Source organism: Saccoglossus kowalevskii, chromosome 15 (genome assembly GCF_978046115.1).
Source record: "Saccoglossus kowalevskii chromosome 15, keSacKowa6.1, whole genome shotgun sequence".
NCBI lineage: Eukaryota > Metazoa > Hemichordata > Enteropneusta > Harrimaniidae > Saccoglossus > Saccoglossus kowalevskii.
Window position 1 is genome coordinate 13,559,618 of NC_140655.1, and position 20,675 is coordinate 13,580,292.

A 20,675-nucleotide genomic window follows, 5' to 3' on the forward strand; every position below is an offset into this window, starting at 1 on the left:
TGACCAACCGACCAACCACTGTGTATTAGCATTCGCGATATTACCAACCAATCACTGTTAGGCAGCGTCCACGATATGACCAACCAATTACTGTTTGGTAGCATTCATGATATGATCAACCAATCACTGTGTAGTAGTATTCACGATATGACCAATCAATCACTGTGTGGTAGTATTCACGATATACCCAACCAATCACTGTGATGTAGCATTCACGATATGGCCAACCAATCACTGTGAGATAGCATTCACGATATGACCAACCATATACTTTGTAGTAACATTCACGATATGACCATCCAACCAACCACTGTGTATTAGCATTCGCGATATTACCAACCAATTACTTGAGGTAGCATTCACGATATGACCAACCAATTACTGTGTAGTAACATTCACGGTATGACCAACCAACCAACCATAGTGTATTAGCATTCGCAATATTACCAACCAATCACTGTTTAGTAGCATTCATGTTATGACCAACCAATCACTGTGTAGTAGAATTCACAATATAACCAACCAAACACTGTGAGGTAGCATTCACGATATGACCAACCAATCACTGTTAGGTAGTGTTCACGATATGACCAACCAATTACTGTTTAGTAGCATTCATGTTATGACCAACCAATCACTGTGTAGTAGAATTCACAATATAACCAACCAAACACTGTGAGGTAGCATTCACGATATGACCAACCAATCACTGTTAGGTAGTGTTCACGATATGACCAACCAATTACTGTTTGGTAGCATTCATGATATGACCAACCAATCACTGTGTAGTAGTATTCACGATATGACCAACCAATCACTGTTTAGTAGCATTCACGATATTACCAACCAATCACTGTGTAGTAGCATTCACGATATGACTAACCAATCACTGTTTAGTAGCATTCATGATATGACCAACCAATCACCGTGTAATAGTATTCACGATATGACCAACCAATCACTGTGTAGTAGCATTCATAATATGACCAACCAATCACTGTGCAGTAGCATTCGTAATATGACTAACCAATCACTGTGTAGTAGCATTCGTAATATGACTAACCAATCACTGTGTAGTAGCATTCACGAAATAACCAACCAATCACTGTTTAGTAGCATTCATGATATGACCAACTGTCGCATGCGACTTATTTACCACTTCCGTGTCACTGAGAATGTTCTAGAACCGTAATGTGTCTGGGTGGAATATTCTATATTTTTTTTAGAAACTGGTTGAATAGGTAATAGAACACTGTAGGAGGCAATGGAAGGTAATGGAACATTCTAGAAATTTGTAGTAAGTTCAAGACTCATTATGTATGCTGATGTAATGGTCTATTTATAGACAGTGCGAGTATATATAGGGGAGTTGTTCAGCACTGAGATCAGATCGGAGATCTCGTTGAATTGTATTAGAGTTTAAGTATCTAGTTATTGGAGTAGTGGAGTTTTACCGCGTTATTGTACTTGATGTTTGCAGAGTATAATAATACCGGTACCAGTTGAAACCTCATCTGTTGGCTCCGTGTTCGTATTTTATCATCGCCGCCAGGGAAGTCTTTTTGTTACTGTTGCCATTTTGGTATTTGAACCATCACACCTGTACGGTATTACGGTAATATTACGTTGCGTGTGACACCAACCAATCACCGTGTAATAGTATTCACGATAAGACTAACCAATCACTGTGTAGTAGCATTCGTAATATGACTAACCAATCACTGTGTAGTAGCATTCATAATATGACCAACCAATCACTGTGTAGTAGTGTTCACGATATGACCAACCAATCACTGTTTAGTAGCATTCACGATATTACCAACCAATCACTGTGTAGTTATAGCATTCACGATATGACCAACCAATCACTGTTTAGTAGCATTCATGATATGACCAACCAATCACCGTGTAATAGTATTCACGATATGACCAACCAATCACTGTGTAGTAGCATTCGTATTATGACTAACCAATCACTGTGTAGTAGCATTCACGATATAACCAACCAATCACTGTTTAGTAGCATTCATGATATGACCAACCAATCACCGTGTAATAGTATTAACGATATGACCAACCAATCACTGTATAATAGCATTCGTAATGATGTCTAACCAATCACTGTTAGGTAGCGTTCACGATATGACCAACCAATCACTGTGTAGTAGTATTCACAATATAACCAACCAAACACTGTGAGGTAGCATTCATGATATGACCAACCAATCACTGTGTAGTAGCATTCACGATATGACCAACCAATCACTGTGAGGTAGCATACACTAGTTGTAAATTGTTAAGGGAATATTTATCATATCTATAACAGTTATTAAGCTCAGGTTAAATTTACACAGGTGTATCACCCAAAATTTACTATAGGAGTATGTATGAAAACTATATGTTCACACCGAGATCTTTAAACCTCAACTGTGCGTGACATTCCCATATTTGTATTGCCGACACGTACACTCGCGTTATTGAGATAAGACATTTCGATATGCATATATATTGTATTTAATAATTATATCTAACAATGATTGTGATTTCCATGTTTTTCTTTTAATCAATAGTGCTAGTTATTCAGAACCATGTTTCATTTTTAGAATGAATTCCTACAGACATTTTTAATAAATGTTAATAAATTCTACTTTAATAGAAATCCATTGCAATGTGCTTTCATGCAGGAAAAAAACACACACATTCGTACGTAAAAGGAATCGTTTGTATCAAAATATCACGTCTCAAGTTAAATGTTTCCAATTCATTGGTATCGAATTTAATCAACAGGTGAATTCTAATTAAAAACTGCAGTTTCACTTTATTGCAATATTAGCAAAATTACACATTTTGTATGCGACTGAAAATAATGTAATATAAAAAGAGACAAAACAATCCTTGTTTATCGGACCTACTCGTAATTGGCGGATTATATTTTGGAATTATTTCTTCAACTGAGCATAAATTTAATTGACCGTTGCTGGCGCTGCGAAATTCTCGCAAACGGTGATAGTTTTCTGTATGTATTCTCAACCATGTTTATAGAGATTGTTCACTTTTGCGTTTTGCACATGGTTTGAAGGACTTTAAATATGATTATAATTGTTCATTTTTGGGGGGTAAAAAACTGGATTTTGTTATTTGTTTAGACTAAATTAGAACGGTGACACTTGCTCTATAAAGTGAACGCGTAACTTGAAAGGTTGTTTATATGTCAGGGAAGATTTCATTTTACTATTTGCCCCCGGCTTTTTGGTCCCCGGTTCATTTGCCCATGTATTTTGCCCTCATTTTGTTAAGATTTATAAAATTAAATAAATATTTTGAAATACTAAAATATTATTGGAAGTTTTAATAACGTAGTAACTCTGAGCCTGAGTGTCGATCAGAAAATTCCGAGCTTTACTCTGAGTGTGACCTGAGCATTTTTTGTGAAACAGAAGTGAGTATATTCTAGTGTTTGTACAAGTTGCTTACGTTTATATTTATTACTAAAAATAAAATATCTCAAATTACCATGGATTGGAAATGTTTCTATGCGCTCTAAAAACCTAATAAAATAGACCATTTTGAAATGTTCTAATACAGCCAGTCCTAGTATTATATTTTACACTCGTAAAATCCTACCTACAAGATTCTGTGTCTACCGCACACAAAAATACGACTATTGATGAATTCATGTGTCGGTGTGATACCAGATACGTATGTAGCTAGAATTAAACAACAGGTTCCATCAGCAATTCATCAAAAATACAACACTATCAATATACTATATTTGTAAAATTACTAAAACCACAAAACAATGTGACTCGGCAATCGGATTACTCTTACTTAACAATCAAGATTGCGCTAAGGACTACAATGACAATTGTTTTCGTGTACTTGGCAATGCTCGTTCATTTAGGGACTTTAGAAGTGGTTTACATAAAAACAAAGAAACCCATGCTCCGTGTAGACAAAAGGAATATGTTTACCATTCACTACGGCTAATGTCAAACATAGTGTTAATCGGTCGAGAGCATGCCGGGAAGACCCCAGGGCCGAAATACGCATGTCCGGAGATAGAATTCTGACTGACTGTAATTGGCAGTATATCGTGTGCGTTGGTAATTTTTCGTTGAAAAAATTGTGGTTAGCAAGTAGTCAACTGTGTCGTTCATCGTTATTTTACTACCAGCGTGCTGATCAAGAGACTAAAATTACATTGGGCGAGACTTGGTTTAATTTTTTTGGCTGAGATTAATCAAAATGTCCCATATCACATATTTGACTGTATCATGAATGCTATACAATGTATTTTGTCGAACTACACATTCAGTAGCTTTTGAAAACACGTGAATTTGAAATAAACAATGATGTGACGAAAGTTATTACCACATTGTCACTATGCAAAAAGTGGAGCGAAGTTTTCTAATGATAAGGGGACGCGAGTCTCGATGATTTTTACTAATTATACAGTTAATCGCAATGGCCAACTCGATACGAAATTTATTCTCCTGATTGTCATTTACAATGTGTACATTTATGTGTTAACAAATGTATTATACCCATTATTGTTACAATATTGCACAATTGTGTGCTTGATTGGAATGCTACCTCATCCAAACATTCGCATGGTGTGTGTGTGTTGATTTAATTTTACAATAAGCGCTTTTGAACGCAGAGTACGGTAGTTTTGTCCTTCCATCATCTCACAGGGCACTGGGTGTTTGCGCTTTTCAATGGGAATGCACCGGTTCCTTGTGGCTGACCTGATGTTGTCCGTGAGAGTCGACCCCATCGACCATTGATAGGCGCGAACACCGTCAGTCTCACTGCATTAAGATTCGAATTTCCGTCGTAATCGCTTGCCGGACTAGTAACGTGAATTTGCAGTAAATCCGTTTGGGTAAATAAACGTTCGAATTTCCCTCGCGTAACCGTCGAAACTGAATCGACGTAAATTTAGAAGTTGTGCGTTTGATACATCCAGTGTAAACAGCGGAAATTTCCAAATTTGCTGTCGTTTTACGCTGAACTTAAAGAACTGATATACTACGTTGATACTATACGGAAATCACGCACCTTGAACTGCCGCACTACTGGTTTGACATGGTAGAAATCATTCACTTTTCATATAAACCTGCTTCCATGGCCCGGTTTAAAGACTATAGAAATAAGTTTCTAACGAATCGGTTTATAATTTACTAATTTATCGTCACCTATATATATTTTGTCCCGTGTATATATTTATATTGGTCACGATGTCGTTTGAACTAATACTCAACGATTCGATTGTGGCGGAGTGCTTGTCTAGCGACTGTAAGTATACATTACAAAAATATGCCGACATATGATCATTTGTTACATACGCATTCGTAGTGACAAAAAACAACATTACTTCTGTTATTGCCCCCTCGCTGATCGCATATCCAGTTAAACTTTACAACTCATGCGAAGCTAAAATAGCTCCTTTTCATGGCTTACGTACACGATTGAATGGTTGTGCGCCCTCTGTAAAATGTGTATGTTTGTCTATTGAATTAACACTTTAGCGACTATTGACATTTTGTGTAGTGGCCTTGGATAAGGTGTGGGTTTAACCCGCACCTTCGCTAATCCTACGAGCACGAAATATATTTTGAAGTTAACCTGAATTTGAGATTTACTGGATTCCGGCAGAGCAAGATCCCGGCGGACATTATCTCAGAAAACATGTGTTTAGATAATGTACTTTCTAAGTTACTGGCAGTACATTACAATAGAACAAGATCGACAAGGAACGTTGATGTAGATCTAAAAGGTCACCAATTTCAATCTGCATTTTAAAATACAAATAGTCCTATTGGGGCTTCATAAATCGCGGGACACAAGAAATAATATGTAGCTCAAAACATAGGTGGTTTAACAATTAACGGATTATGGTACGCTCACATTAAATGACATTGTCTTCATGCGATTTGCTTTCTGGGAGTTTGTTCACAGTCCTTCAGTTAAGTTGAGGGACTGTGGTTTGTTCTACGTGGATTATTGGACTGAAAATGTGTCATGTTCAGTCTTGATGAGGGGGCAATATCAGCATTCTTTATTTTATGTTTTTGTCATATTACCTCAAACCCTGCAAATAGAAGTGTGCACGGAATCCTGGGAAGACTGTGTGCATTGTCGTGTGATAAAAGTGATTGACAGGTCATACTTGTTTTCAATTCTGGAAGAACAGTGGAATCTACCAGGTTTGCTTGCGATTTACATAACAAAGGGTGTTTACAATTTTGGAAGGAGAATTGGAATCTACCAGGTGTGCTGTTATTTGAATAACAAAAGATGTTTATGATCTACATGACACAGCTGCTAACAAGATCACACTCTGATTGGCTCATGTGGAAACCCAGGTGGTGCACTGAACCATGCCTATAAATTGGATAGACTCAGAACAGCTGGAGTCCATCATTTCAACTTGGTATCCAGTGTGTGCTGCTACAATATTGTGTGACAAGTGATATAGGCTACAACCATCATTTTGTGAGACTTGTATGAACTGCTCTGCGATCTCCTGCTTCCAGTGGTGCCCTCCAGAATACCTGCGTTGCTCTGCAAGCAAGACTTCTGTATTTCTTCGTTGTTGTGTTGCAGAAGCCACTGACTGTCGTCCATTATTTCATCCTGGAACTGTGAGTTATCACCAATGCACACTTCCCTAAGCAATCCCCTATTTTAGTGACTTTATTCATTGTATTTTTCTGTGCTCTATTTCTTGTAATTATTTTGAGAGGTATTAAAGCCATGAGCTTTAACTCGATATTTTGGTGTATGTGTATTTCATTTTCAGTACTATTGTATTGTCTACCCCATTATAGCAGTAAAAGAACCCCCTGTCCAGTGTGAGTTCTGTGGGTGGCCCTCTCAATTGCGATAAGCAGGCCTTACACTGGGACAATCTGACCACATTGTTTACATCTATAAGTAGGTGCTCTACTTAATGCATCTGCATTGCCATGACGTTTGCCTGGCCTATGGACAATGGTGAAATCAAATTGTTGCAATAATTCAATCCAGCTAGCCAGCTGACTCTGATTTTTAAATCGCAATAACCATGTTAAAGAAGCATGATCTGTCTGAAGTGTAGACTTTCTTCCTAACAAATAATGACGATAGTATTTGACATAATTTACAACTGCCAGCAACTCCCTTCTGGTCACACAATATCTGCGCTCTGCAGCTGACAAAGCCCATTTTGGCATTGTGTTGCCCACAGTCCCTCTGTGATAGAGGGACTGTGCGTTGCCCAATAAAAAAAAACGTTCTTCTTTGTCAACCAATTAAAGAACGAGACTCTGTCACAGAACTGGGTATAGGCCAATGCGTATTATATCCACCTTTCCTGTATCTGTCTCAACTCCATATTCTGCGATTCTGTGACTCATAAATTCAACAGCACATATTTGTTAGGTTTTAGTTTTAACCCAGCCGATTAAAAATCAATTCTAATCACTTCAACTCCTCCTAAACTGTTCTGGCGAATACAATGTCATCCAGATACAAGATTAAGAATTTCCATGACAAACCACTGGAACAACGTTTCATAGTTCTTTCAAAAGTGTTTACACCAATGGAAGCACCTTCCACTTGTATAACCCTTATATACAAAAGGCAGCGTATAGTTCAAACTCTTACTCTAGTTCAATTTGCCAATATCCTGATTGTAAATCTAACGTAGAAAACCATTTTGACTGTGAGTGACTCCAAAGCATTATCTATCCTTTGGAGAGGAAAGCTGTCCTGGACTGTAACTGAATTTATTTTACATGTACATAGTCTATGCACAACCTTTGCGTCCCATCTTTTTTTTGCACCAAGATTACTGGGGAGACCCAAGGACAAATAGACCTCTCAATTAATCCCCTATCCAAGAGATCTTTTGTCTGTCTCTCTATCTCATTGTGTTTCCATATTAGAGTATGGTATGGGACTTGTCGTACTGGTTTTCGTACTACTATCTCGTGTTTTATTTGATCCACCTTCCCTAAATCATCCAAACGAAAGACACCAGTAGTTTTGACCAACAAATCAACAAACTATCGCTAATTTCACCTTGCTTTGGCTACCAGCAACCAAAGCCTCGCTGCCAACGGGAATGACAGAATCATTTTCAGTAACACTGAAACATGGTGCGCCATTAGTTTTTTGTGACATCGAATAACAAACAATTGCAACAAGCCGGTAGGTTGATTGGTGATTTACAACGCTAAACAAATCAGCTGTTGTCATGGTAATGATAGAGCACACACTCAAGCAAATTAGATATGAGATATGTCCGAGATTTTGAATCAAAGATTTTTATAAGGATATATTATGCCTGACGCTACGACCATCATATCAAATTTTCGCCCGTTGTCATGGCAGCAGCTATTTTTAAAAAAATTTTCCACCTTTGTAGAGTGCAGGTGTACCTGCCTGTCAAGTTCTACCAATACTTCACTGGCGAAACGTTATTCCAAATTCAAAGTAAAATTTTCCGGCAATGAAAAAACAACAAAAATGTTTACAACATTTTGGTTCACACTCTAGCTGAGTAGAATGAGATATGTCCACGGGTATTAATCTGAGTTTGTAAGAGAAGATACATTGGTGCGAAGGTACTAAAAAATCAATTTTGTATTTGCCATGGCAACGATGAGCCAATTTTTTTTCCAGATTTGAACACAATTAGCCGGGCCAAAAACAATCACAGAAGATTAGTAGATTTACAACATTAGCCAAGTACAGTTATACAAAGGTCCGTCAGTGCATAGATGGCTAAGGTTGTAGATTTACAAAATGAGTCAAGTACAGTTATACAAAGGTACGTCAGTGCATAGATGGCTAAGGTTGTAGATTTACAAAATGAGCCAAGTACAGTTATACAAAGGTACGTCAGTGCATAGATGGCTAAGGTTGTAGATTTACAAAATGAGTCAAGTACAGTTATACAAAGGTACGTCAGTGCATAGATGGCTAAGGTTGTAGATTTACAAAATGAGCCAAGTACAGTTATACAAAGGTACGTCAGTGCACAGATGGCTAAGGTTGTAGATTTACAAAATGAGCCAAGTACAGTTATTCAAAGGTACGTCAGTGCACAGATGGCTAAGGCTGTAGATTTACAACATTAGCTAAGTACAGTTATACAAAGGTACGTCAGTGCATAGATGGCTAAGGTTGTAGAGTTACAAAATGAGCCAAGTACAGTTATACAAAGGTACGTCAGTGCATAGATGACTAAGACTGTAGATTTACAAAATGAGTCAAGTACAGTTATACAAAGGTACGTCAGTGCATAGATGGCTAAGGCTGTAGATTTACAAAATGAGCCAAGTACAGTTATACAAAGGTACGTCAGTGCATAGATGGCTAAGGTTGTAGATTTACAAAATGAGCCAAGTACAGTTATACAAAGGTACGTCAGTGCATAGATGGCTAAGGTTGTAGATTTACAAAATGAGCCAAGTACAGTTATATAAAGGTACGTCAGCGAATAGATGGCTAAGGTTGTAGATTTACAAAATGAGCCAAGTACAGTTATACAAAGGTACGTCAGTGCATAGATGGCTAAGGCTGTAGATTTACAGCGTGAGTCAATTACTGTTATATAAAGAACATGAATGCAATGGTGGCTATATATTTGCTGCGTGGATGCATGTATTATACATTGGAACGCACCATTGATCATGGTTACACTTGGTAATAATGCAATTGTTTAGAAAGAAATATGTAATAAACGAAACATACTCTATATTTCAGTGCATATAATTTCAAAATCGGGGTAGTTAACAATTTTTCTTTTTCAGTCGCAATGTCTTGTCAATATAATTCGGTTTCCATTGAAATGATTGTGTGTTCTGTGTTGTGATTAAAACCAGTTGATTTTTTTTTTAAATTTGTTAAAATTAATAAAAGTGCTTACACCGTTGTTGGAAAGACGTATTGCAATGCTATAAAATATTTAAAATACGGTTAAAGTCGGCAATAATTCTCATTAAACAATGTAATAGTATATGTAATGCTTTATTGTATAAACTATAATAAATAACATGAATTGTATCTGTTATCGATGTATGCAAATAGTAACGCCATTCTTCTTATCCCTCATTACATTCTCAGTCAATGCTATAAATCATCACAGCTCGTTATGGGCAACCAATCGCTGGAAAGACAAAAAAAACATTTATTTATTCATTCATTAATTTTGTCCATACTTACTAGTATATGCCAAGGAAGCTGCGACTTAATATAACCCGGTTACTATTAGTAGCGCCCGCTTTCAATGTAAATTGATAAAACGAAAGAAGTTCAATAAGTCAATATTTTTTGGATCTGCAGTCGCCTGCCAACATGGTAAACATATTAAAACTGAGTTAACACTGACCACCGCATGGCGGACAATTGCTGTTGCTATGGCAATTGTAACAGCCACAACCTGCTGGAATCGGTCCACCGCCGTACATTTTAATTGCAATGTCAGAGTCAGTGCCATCTAAGTCAAGGTTAATATTCATCTTGTACGCGACATCCCCTACACAATATAATAGATGACGAATCATTAGAACAATACCACCACCACAAAAAACAACAACAACAATAACCACTCCGAAAATTATCCGATAATCGCAAATTCAGACAAATGCTTTGTCCAAGATTTACACAGATGTAACCCGCCTAATTTCACTGGCGCTCTCCGGCAAAGAGTTGTTTGTTATCACTGTTGCTGGTGATTGTCAGACACGGTCAGATAGGTTACTATTATTTAAGTAGATGTGATGAACCCAGATAAAGATGCAGGTAGAGTGAGTATACGAATTACATGAGTGGACGAAACAACGAGCAATCATCAACATAAGATCAACACTGTGTTAAATATTAAACATCAGATCAACACTACGCGAACAACTCCAGTCGTCAGTCTTATACGGGATTCGAGCACAGACCTTTCAGTATGCTACACTAATATGCAAATTGGGTATTTTCGACGATTAGCCACGTGGTTCCCAGCACACAGTCTTTCAAATGACATTATACGGATCTGCCATGGGGAAAAGGCTCACAAACATTCAAACGAATTAATTCAGAGAAAGTGAAATAGATGGAACTCCAAAGTTACCACTTTTAAATTGGATCCATAGAACAAATAAAACTAGAGTGAGTATAAATTGGAGAAACAAAACATCAATCAACAACCGTATGTGAAAAAATCGAATCCAAAATCCTCAATGTGCCAGACTAGTAAATCAATCGATGGCGACATAGTGTTGATCATAGCTTTAATTTTAATAACTGAATTTCCAATCAAATCAAACGTGTTTTGATTGACTTAGTGAGCTTCAATAACTGAATCTCCAATCAAATTAAATGTGTGTTGATGGACCTAGTGTTGATCATAGCTTTAATTTTAAAAACTGCATCTCCAATCAAATTAAATGTGTGTTGATTGACCTGGTGTTGATCATAGCTTTAATTTCAATAACTGAAACAATGACATTTATGTTTATTGACCAAGTATTGATCACAGCTTCAATAACTGAATATCCAAAAAAAATCAAATGTGTATTTATTGACATAGTGTTGCTCATAGCCTCGATATAGGAAAGTGTTGATTGGTCTAGTGCTACTTTTAGCTTTAATTGTGTTTTTCATTTCAATACATTACGTGATGGGCAGCAATATATTAGCAGAAACGTCAGATATTAATGAAGAGTGCGTAAGCAGTGGAAGATACCATGGTAACAAGGCTAACACAAATTAAATTTAGTCAATAGGAAAAGTTTGTTAAGAAGATTGTCATTATGACTATTTTGCCATCAATTGGATGTATAGTTGGGTGTGTTTTGTTTTGTTTTATCATTTGGTTCAATCTTGTTGTTTCATGTCAGTGTCTACTTCAATACATCCCATCCAATGTCGTCTGTTTGTATGTTATTACACAACACGTTATGTGTTTGTATATGATTTTTAATTTGCCCTAGAATTTGGCAGGGGAGGTTGTAACCTTTTGCAGTGAGAACCAATGTGACTGACCTGCCCACGGGGTTCTAAAGGTTGTTTTTTTCTAAATTACATGTTCAATAAATGTTAGGGTTTTTGTTTTATTTTACCTGTGAATCAAAAATCACTGTAAACCCTGTATTTTTACTGGCATTAAATTTCACAATTGTGATATTGTGTGCATTTCACATGGTTTTAAATTCACAAATTTACCATAGTATAATGAGTTGTATTGTAATTTTGACATATTCTTGTGAATTTAATCCAACGAAGTTTACACCCAGTGAATAAATAATATATTCACAGTAATCATAATCACGATTGTACAAATTTGAAGCATGCCCTCAAGCGACATGACGCTCCAGTGTTTTTAGTGTCTCTAAGAGACGCCGTTCGATTGGTCAATGACCTATATCATGCTTTAAAGCTTTACCATCAACAAAACAGGGTTGTCTATTGCACAACATTTTTTTAACAACCGGTAACGTCATTTTTTACGTCACGGAATAGTTGTGTCGCTAGAGGGCGATTTATATGAACATGTATTAATTATGATTGAAACAAAGCAGTAAATATGTTGACGCCTTATAATTATTGATGAACCCAAAAAAAACACCTCCCGCGCTTTGACAATCGAGGCGTACTTACCTAAAGTTCGTCCAGTCAAAGCACATACGAAAGCTACAACCATTAACAATCTCATGATGGTCTCTATAAAAAATAATTATGCTGCCGTCATCGGTTTTGTTGTACGTACGAATGAGTAGTAGTGTTTGAATCTGTGCGTTACAGAACACATGGGGGAAGCTGACGTCATCGGTTTTGTTTTACGTACGAATGAGTAGTATGTTTGAATCTGTGCGTTACAGAACACATGGGGGAAGCTGACGTCATCGGTTTTGTTTTACGTACGAATGAGTAGTAGTGTTTGAATCTGTGCGTTACAGAACACATGGGGGAAGCTGGCGTCATCGGTTTTGTTTTACGTACGAATGAGTAGTAGTGTTTGAATCTGTGCGTTACAGAACACATGGGGGAAGCTGACGTCATCGGTTTTGTTTTACGTACGAATGAGTAGTAGTGTTTGAATCTGTGCGTTACAGAACACATGGGGGAAGCTGACGTCATCGGTTTTGTTGTACGTACGAATGAGTAGTAGTGAGTGAACCTGTGCGTTACAGAAAACATGGGGGAAGCTGACGTCATCGGTTTTGTTGTACGTACGAATGAGTAGTAGTGAGTGAACCCGTGCGTTACAGAAAACATAGGGGAAGCTGACGTCATCGGTTTTGTTGTACGTACGAATGAGTAGTAGTGAGTGAACCCGTGCGTTACAGAAAACATGGGGGAAGCTGACGTCATCTGTTTTGTTGTACGTACGAATGAGTAGTAGTGAGTGAACCCGTGCGTTGCAGAAAACATGTTGCATGGCGACTGAAATCAAGTTACGTACGTTAGGTGTTGAAGGTAAACAAAATAACCATTTTCAGAAAAATGGTATAAAAATATAATGAAATATATATATCTTGTATCAGATTGATGTTGCAATCATTTTACTTCCATGGAATGCAAATTTAATGCGTTACAATTGTCACTCAGCGTCGTGTTTTTTATAGGCTCATACTCGACGTATACAACGCGTGTAAAATACATTGTTTGTTTACATGAAATTTGAACAGGCGCTGCACGACGAGTGTAGTGCTTTATAAGTGCATTCGTTAATCCGTCAAAAAGTAACGAGTGTATTTGATCACCCTATTGAAGGGTTATGTGTATAATATGCTTTCGTTATAATCAATTTACAGTCGCAAATAGTTTAAAAAGTGTGGCTGGTTGTGGAAAAGGTACGATAACATAAACCACGTGTTTATTACTTATTTCTAAAATCTACAACAACGACCTGTTTCATCTCCCAAATTACATCGATTGCGAGCTCGATGTTAACATTGTTCCCAACAAACCCGCACATGCGCGAGGCCGTGTCTTTTAATTCGGTAAAACGCATGACGGAAAACGCCCAGTCACAGTTGGCGGAGGAAGTGGCAACAAATATAGGGTCGATCATTTTAAATTACTTGAGTGGCTGAAAAATTTGTTCCAAAAAATGCGAGCTAGATACCGAGAGAAAAAATGCATGCAATGTGTTACGGGGAAGAAATGTTAGAACATTTAAGAAAAAGTAAAAATGTACCGAAAAGACACGGCTGAAAAAATGCTCAAGTTGACAAATAAGTACACCGAATTATACCCATGCCCAAACAAACATGGCTTTTTTAAAAGACTTTAAAGGTGTACATTTTCAAGAAAATGAATCATTCGAAGTACCAAAACACCAAAATCAAACCCTATTTGCGAGGGGAGTCCCAGGAACTCTGAACGTCATGTATACTGGGATTCATATTCGCCCCGGAGATTCACCGGCGTGTTCGCTGTAGACTAGATGCCGTCTATTATCGTGAGACTTTGAAATATCTGCGACAAATAGACTAGTGAATCGGTCTGGAGGGCTGTGGGCGGGTCAATCTGCGCATGCGAGTTCCCATGGTAATTTACGGAAGTCGTGCAGACAACCAATCAGTGATGACACAGACTTGTGTGCCGTCTACGTATTTTATTTTCGTAGCGATTCACCAGACCATTCTCGAGAACAGTGCATGGGAAGGGTACTCCGAATGGCTGAATTCCAGACTAGTTTCGCCAGGGAGGTTCACAAAAGAAATTAAGACATAATGATTGAAAAATAACATTATTTCGTTTTGTTTTCGAATCTTAATAATGTTAAACAATGTAGGCATACAATTGCTAGATAGGTTGACACAAAACAATAGACAATAATACTATGATATCAGAGCATTAGAGAACGCATGTAATCTCGGCAAATAGGAGCATGATTTGTAGTAATAATATATTAGTACACACTTGTTTGACGTACTATTGGTGGTTGTCTTTACTTTATATACACAACGTTTGGTACAAAAGGCGTCAAATCGACGATTTTACCCCGAATTCGAATACGAACAAGTCAAAACTACAAAATGATGATGAAAATGACTTTACAAGATATGGAATCACACTTACCAATCAAGACAACTTGGAACTTTCAAAGTAAGAGCGTGAAAAATGCTTTTGTAATGTGGTCAATTTAAAACGGGTATTTATACGGTAGAAGCGCGTGACAGATCGTTACACTCGTGTGAATATTATAGCCTTCAAATTGCACATAAACAGCACTTTCTATTAACTGAGGCCATTCGTGCAGGTAATATAGCGCACAACGTTTTAAAAAGTAATTTAATTTACTTCAACCCCGTAATCGATCAGTGTTAAGAACGACCAATTAACCCCTATTTTCCATTGGAAACACGTCCATTGTTTGGAAAACTCTTTATTTTATGAAAGATTGACTTTGGCCCTCAAAAGGTTTACATTATTGCCGACTGTGTATCACAACGTCCTTACTTAAATTTAAGACAAACTGTTTGACATTGCCAATAGGACAAGTTATTTGAAATTGTTTTTTTATCGCCATAAAGTTAATTGAAATAGTGTTTATTCGTGTGCCCCGGGATTTAAATTTTTGGGCGAATAACACCCAAATACAATAAGGACGTGCAATAAGCTATTAAAAACGATGTAATATGTAAAATAAACCAAATGTTATAAACGTTTTAAAACTTTACATATGTACAACATAAATCCAAAGCCGTTTCAAGTTAAAGGGCAGTAGTCGTCGCGCCACGCATGCGCGAGATATATGGGTCTCATATAAACAAAGATGGCGACTTTGACTGTTGGGCAGATCAACGAGTACAAACTGAGACGCTATCAAGCTTTAATTAGGTATTTTTTAGGTGATAGAAAAGTATCGAATGAGTCACCAGCAGTAATTAGTGAAAGTCGCCCCATCTTGTGATTTTCAATAGAAGAGCGCATTGGATTGTGGAAAAATTAATGTTTATCAACACAAATGTCGCACATGCGCGGCGCGACGACCAACGCCCTTTAAATGTTCTAGAACTACTTATAAGGGGCTGGGAATACACCTTTGTAATTGTCACTGAAATATCATTGAGCAATATCTGTAAATAGTGATTTTATAATTTAAAATAACAAAAATAAATCGAACTGAATCGTTTTGTTGAATAACTGGTGTACAGTTATCATGTACGTTAACATATAATGATCATGACATCAAAGATTTCGTGACATTGCGTGGAACTAATTTTTACTGTTAAAGCGGCGGAGTCGTCACCTGCGCATGCGTCAGACGGCCATAGCGTGTCATTGTTTACAAACAAGCGTCTACCCATGAGCCTCTGCGTTTTTAGCGTGCGTTGTTATCGTCGCTTGGGACTCAATTCCCGGGAGTGCGCATGTGACGATCCTCCCGCTTTAAGTATAGATGAGTGTCAAGTCGTGTCACGCTATGCTACATGTTTCTAATGGGACAGTCCATTCTGTACTGAACATGTATGACATGAAAGTAATTAATATGCTCATTCACGAATGTTTATTTACTGAATATACAGTGTGTGGCACAAAGTCGAGGCTTTGCTTGTGAACATTGCGAATCCCGGTCATCAGCTGTCATTCAAATTCAAATATTTAATAGTGTTTGGTTAATAGCTAAACATTGTCGACATCAGACTCATGATCGGTAGACCCAAGTTCAAATCCTACCTTAGGCTGAACATCAAAGGGTCGACCCCTACCCTGGGTTAGTGTGCCACAGACTCAATGATAGTGCCAATTTCACTGGCCGAGATTCATTCACTAACGAATGTGACCTTGGTTAAGGTCAGCAGGTGCTTGTGTTCGACCGAGCCTGGTTGACGCCAGGATAGCGCATTAAAATTGCCATTTGATAGAGATATGGCCACACAGCCCTGTCATGTAATCCTTAACATGAATATGACTTCTGTGGCAAAATGCACTAGCATCAGGAGAAACAACAGTGACTCTCAATGTCCAGAACTGTAGCCTGGCACAACAATTTTATAAATATTGTCTACAAACATAATGCATGTGACATAGCAATTGAGTCAGCCCGTGCGTTGATTCAATGGACAGCAATGCTCATGAAATAGGAAATTTTGGCTTGACCATACAAAACATTGGTTGGCATTGCACATGATTAAGTACATCATGGAGTGAGGACTCCAGTGGGCATGTTGAAAAGATAGAGAGAAATCTCTGACAGTGGTGACAAAGTTGATCACGTGGTTGTAATATATGCAAATATACCATTGTGGGATGGGTAGACTACTTGTTGTTTGTATCAGGTTATCATGGCTGGTGGTATGCACAGAGAACAACGTGCACATTTCATACCAACGTTTTTATGTAATAAATAAATCAACTGCAATTATTAAAGTTGTCAAAAGACTAAACTGAGAACTGTAAACTGACGTAAAAACTGATTTTTCAAGCACATCACCAAGTGCATATAATCTCAATAATTTTGTTTTGTATGTTTTATCACAGATAGAGGAACTATGATTTATATAACAATAAACAGAAGTGAAGTTAGTCATTTTTGTATCAGAACTGTATATCGTCCATGAATAAAGGTTGATTGGATCTTGTTTTGAAATGGCGAAAAGGCTCTGCTTAGAATCTTGAGAGAACTGATACTATACTTAACACAACATTGACAACATTATTCTAAGGCATATTTCCATACTTTTTAAAAACGCTAATTTGCATGACTGAGATACGTATAGCAACGAGTCAGGTAGTATACTTAGAAATGACATGTCGAATATGAATTTACAAGCCACTAACAGTGTTGAGCCAAGACACTGGAATCAATACATTGTTGTTTTTTACATTGTCACACTTAATCACTTTTGTCTGTGCCAAAGCTGTACTTTCATTCATTGCTGCTGCATCTTTCGGGTTTTTATTTTTTTATAATGCATTTCGTTTTCGTTTCATTTTTGTGTAGTGTCATCTAATATTCTTGTCTGCGCCATTTTAGAAGAATACAATATGCACAATTTGTATTTTAGATGTCATATCTGCACCATTGAATTCTGTAAAATGCTCATCTTTATTACATACATGCTATCTGCCATATTATGCAATAATTGCATCTTCAAATCTCTAAATAACGTACATTTCAGCAACGTAATATTTCATGTAAGATCATTAATTGTGAACATTTTCGAACGAACGTCTAAGAATGAACTTGTTTTACACTCAACTGACAAATAATTTTGCAATCGTTATTTATGCATAGTTCAATTCAATACAGTAGACAGTACCACTGCACCGCAGTGTTTGTCTGTTTCCTGAACTGATTGCATAATATAGGGCACACCATCGTGACATATAATATAAGAAACCTACTATGACTTTCGTTCTTGTAACAATATTTTAACTGTTGAACGAATTGCGCGCTCGTCAGTATAATTCATTTGATATTTTATTATTTATTTATCTTTGCATCGTGTCGTGTCGTTTGGCCATTTTGTAAAATCGTAAATGTAATTGTTGAATAATGCACTAATGAATAACTGAGGTGATCTCACAACTGAGTGCTCTGATCTCAGATACACGTTGACATTTTTTCCCCGAATAATCGGCAGTCATATAAATATACATATTCCACTTAAAGATAACTTCTGCTGCGTATCTGCCCCAAAGCCAACCAAGCGTAGAAAAGTATGGGCAAAATATGAACTGTAATGATGATTTATAAAAGTGTATATTTTTATAACGTTTATAACAACCACAGCTGTATGCCCTTCACTGTATTTCGTCAACAATACTTTCTGATTTTAGAAAAAACTTAAAGGACACACTACTTCAGTATGTATGTATGTATGTCGACGACCATGCTAACAAATTAATATGAAATATAGTAAACCTATTACTATATTATTCTTAATATATGCGTTATGTATACTTAAACATTGGCAATTATTTTATTCGCCCTCGCCTCGTTAAGAACAAATGTCCATAAGACTTTCTGGGTTTCCCGAGATTCTAAAATTCATCAGTTTCAGTTTCTTGTCCAGGGTCGCATTCTGAATTTTTATTTTGGACTAAATCTCCTAAAAAGCGCGTCCATCGCATTCATTCCTTTTCGTTTCTTTCAACTCAATGATGGTTTCGTCTTCTTTGCTTGTACTAAATAAATCATACCTTAATATTAGCTCATCAAAGTGGTATATCCGTGAATAGAAAATAATAAAAACAGAGTGCAGAATAAATGTAACTAATGGGCACACGTATTACGAAAATGCTCAAAATACATCTATATTGAGTTGAACCATGCATAAATAAACATGCAAAATTATTTGATAGTTGAGTGTAAAACAAGTTAAATTTTAGTCGTTCGTTCGAGAATATTCACATTTAATGATAATGAATGAAATATAACGTTGCTGAAATGAACGTTATTTAGGGTAAAGTACAGTTCAGCTAAATCAAGTGCACCCCCGAAGACATGCTCGACTTAAACAGTTTTAGACCAACTTACCTGATTACTGCTCTTTTACAAACACGGCATATACATCATTGCATTTTACAATATGCCATACACCTTAGATTGTTTCACAACTCAAATGCAGACTAGCGTCATAAAGACGATGTTTAAAAAAAATGGTTTCATTTGCCAGTTTTCGATAAATAGATAGTAGTATGAGTAGTAGCCTTAAAACAAGTTAATTTCTCGCTATCACGGTCACGTACATTTCAGTAATGTACATTTGTTTCATCCACATATATTGCACACGATAGCCAACTAAATGTGTGGCGATATTATGCAGATTTGTGCACGTGTTCTCTCTTCATAAATCTAAATGCATGCGGTAAGAATTTTATATTTGTAAAAAATGGCCAAAAATTAAATATTCTCGAGTTATACTGATCGAAAGCCGGGATAGTGCATCATTTATCGATTGACTATGTCATTTAAACACTTAAATCGTACACTTGTTCCCCTCGTAGCTCTAATTGTCCACTTTTAATTTGTTTTATCATTCTCACATGAGTCAACTTGCGTTATTATCAATCAAAGTGCATCACCGTGTTCGCCAAGCATTAGAAATGTTAACATTCAACGATCACTAAGAATTTACCGATGGCATTTGCAGAATTAAACATGATGCTATATCATGGGTAGAATCAGATGTGTGTTCATGTTAAAAATATGGTTTAAAACTGATTGACACGTTAATCAGTTAATGAATCTCATTACAGTTCTAAATCGAATCTACTAGATTATAAAAACAATATAATGAGTTTGATTTGCTGTCGTGATATGATTTACGATATTGATATCATAAAGGGTAATCTGATTGAACACGTTAATCCAATTTCGCATTGCGTTCTGTGACGTCATATGACGATGGTACGTCAGTCATCATAGGTTAGTATAGAATCTCAGTAAACTATATGGTTTGTGTAACATGAAATCATTTTTATTTTTGGTATTCATACTGAAAGCCTAAATTATGAATGTAAGGGAGAAAAAGTCAAACAAACCTTCCACAACCTCCACAATCGAAAGTACATACGTCGATAGTATTTTTTGTTTGTTTGGAGATTATTTAAACCTACTATACTCACGCGATCAAAGCCCCCACTCCTTCATAAAATGATTGTAAATCGCCTGAGACATTGACGATGTTATGTCGACAATGAAGTTTTATTTTAGTAGAAACAACTATGAT

The 20,675-nt window shown here is 36.8% G+C and overlaps 1 long non-coding RNA gene across 1 annotated transcript; it reads right to left on the reverse strand.

Moving 5' to 3' along the window:
* Nucleotides 1-10,004: 10,004 nt before the first annotated feature.
* Nucleotides 10,005-15,125, reverse strand: LOC102807964 (uncharacterized). Its single transcript, XR_438226.2, has 4 exons — nt 15,073-15,125; nt 12,643-12,705; nt 10,382-10,528; nt 10,005-10,159 (listed from the first exon to the last, which is right to left on the reverse strand). It is a non-coding gene; the product is annotated as an uncharacterized LOC102807964 (long non-coding RNA).
* Nucleotides 15,126-20,675: the final 5,550 nt, after the last annotated feature.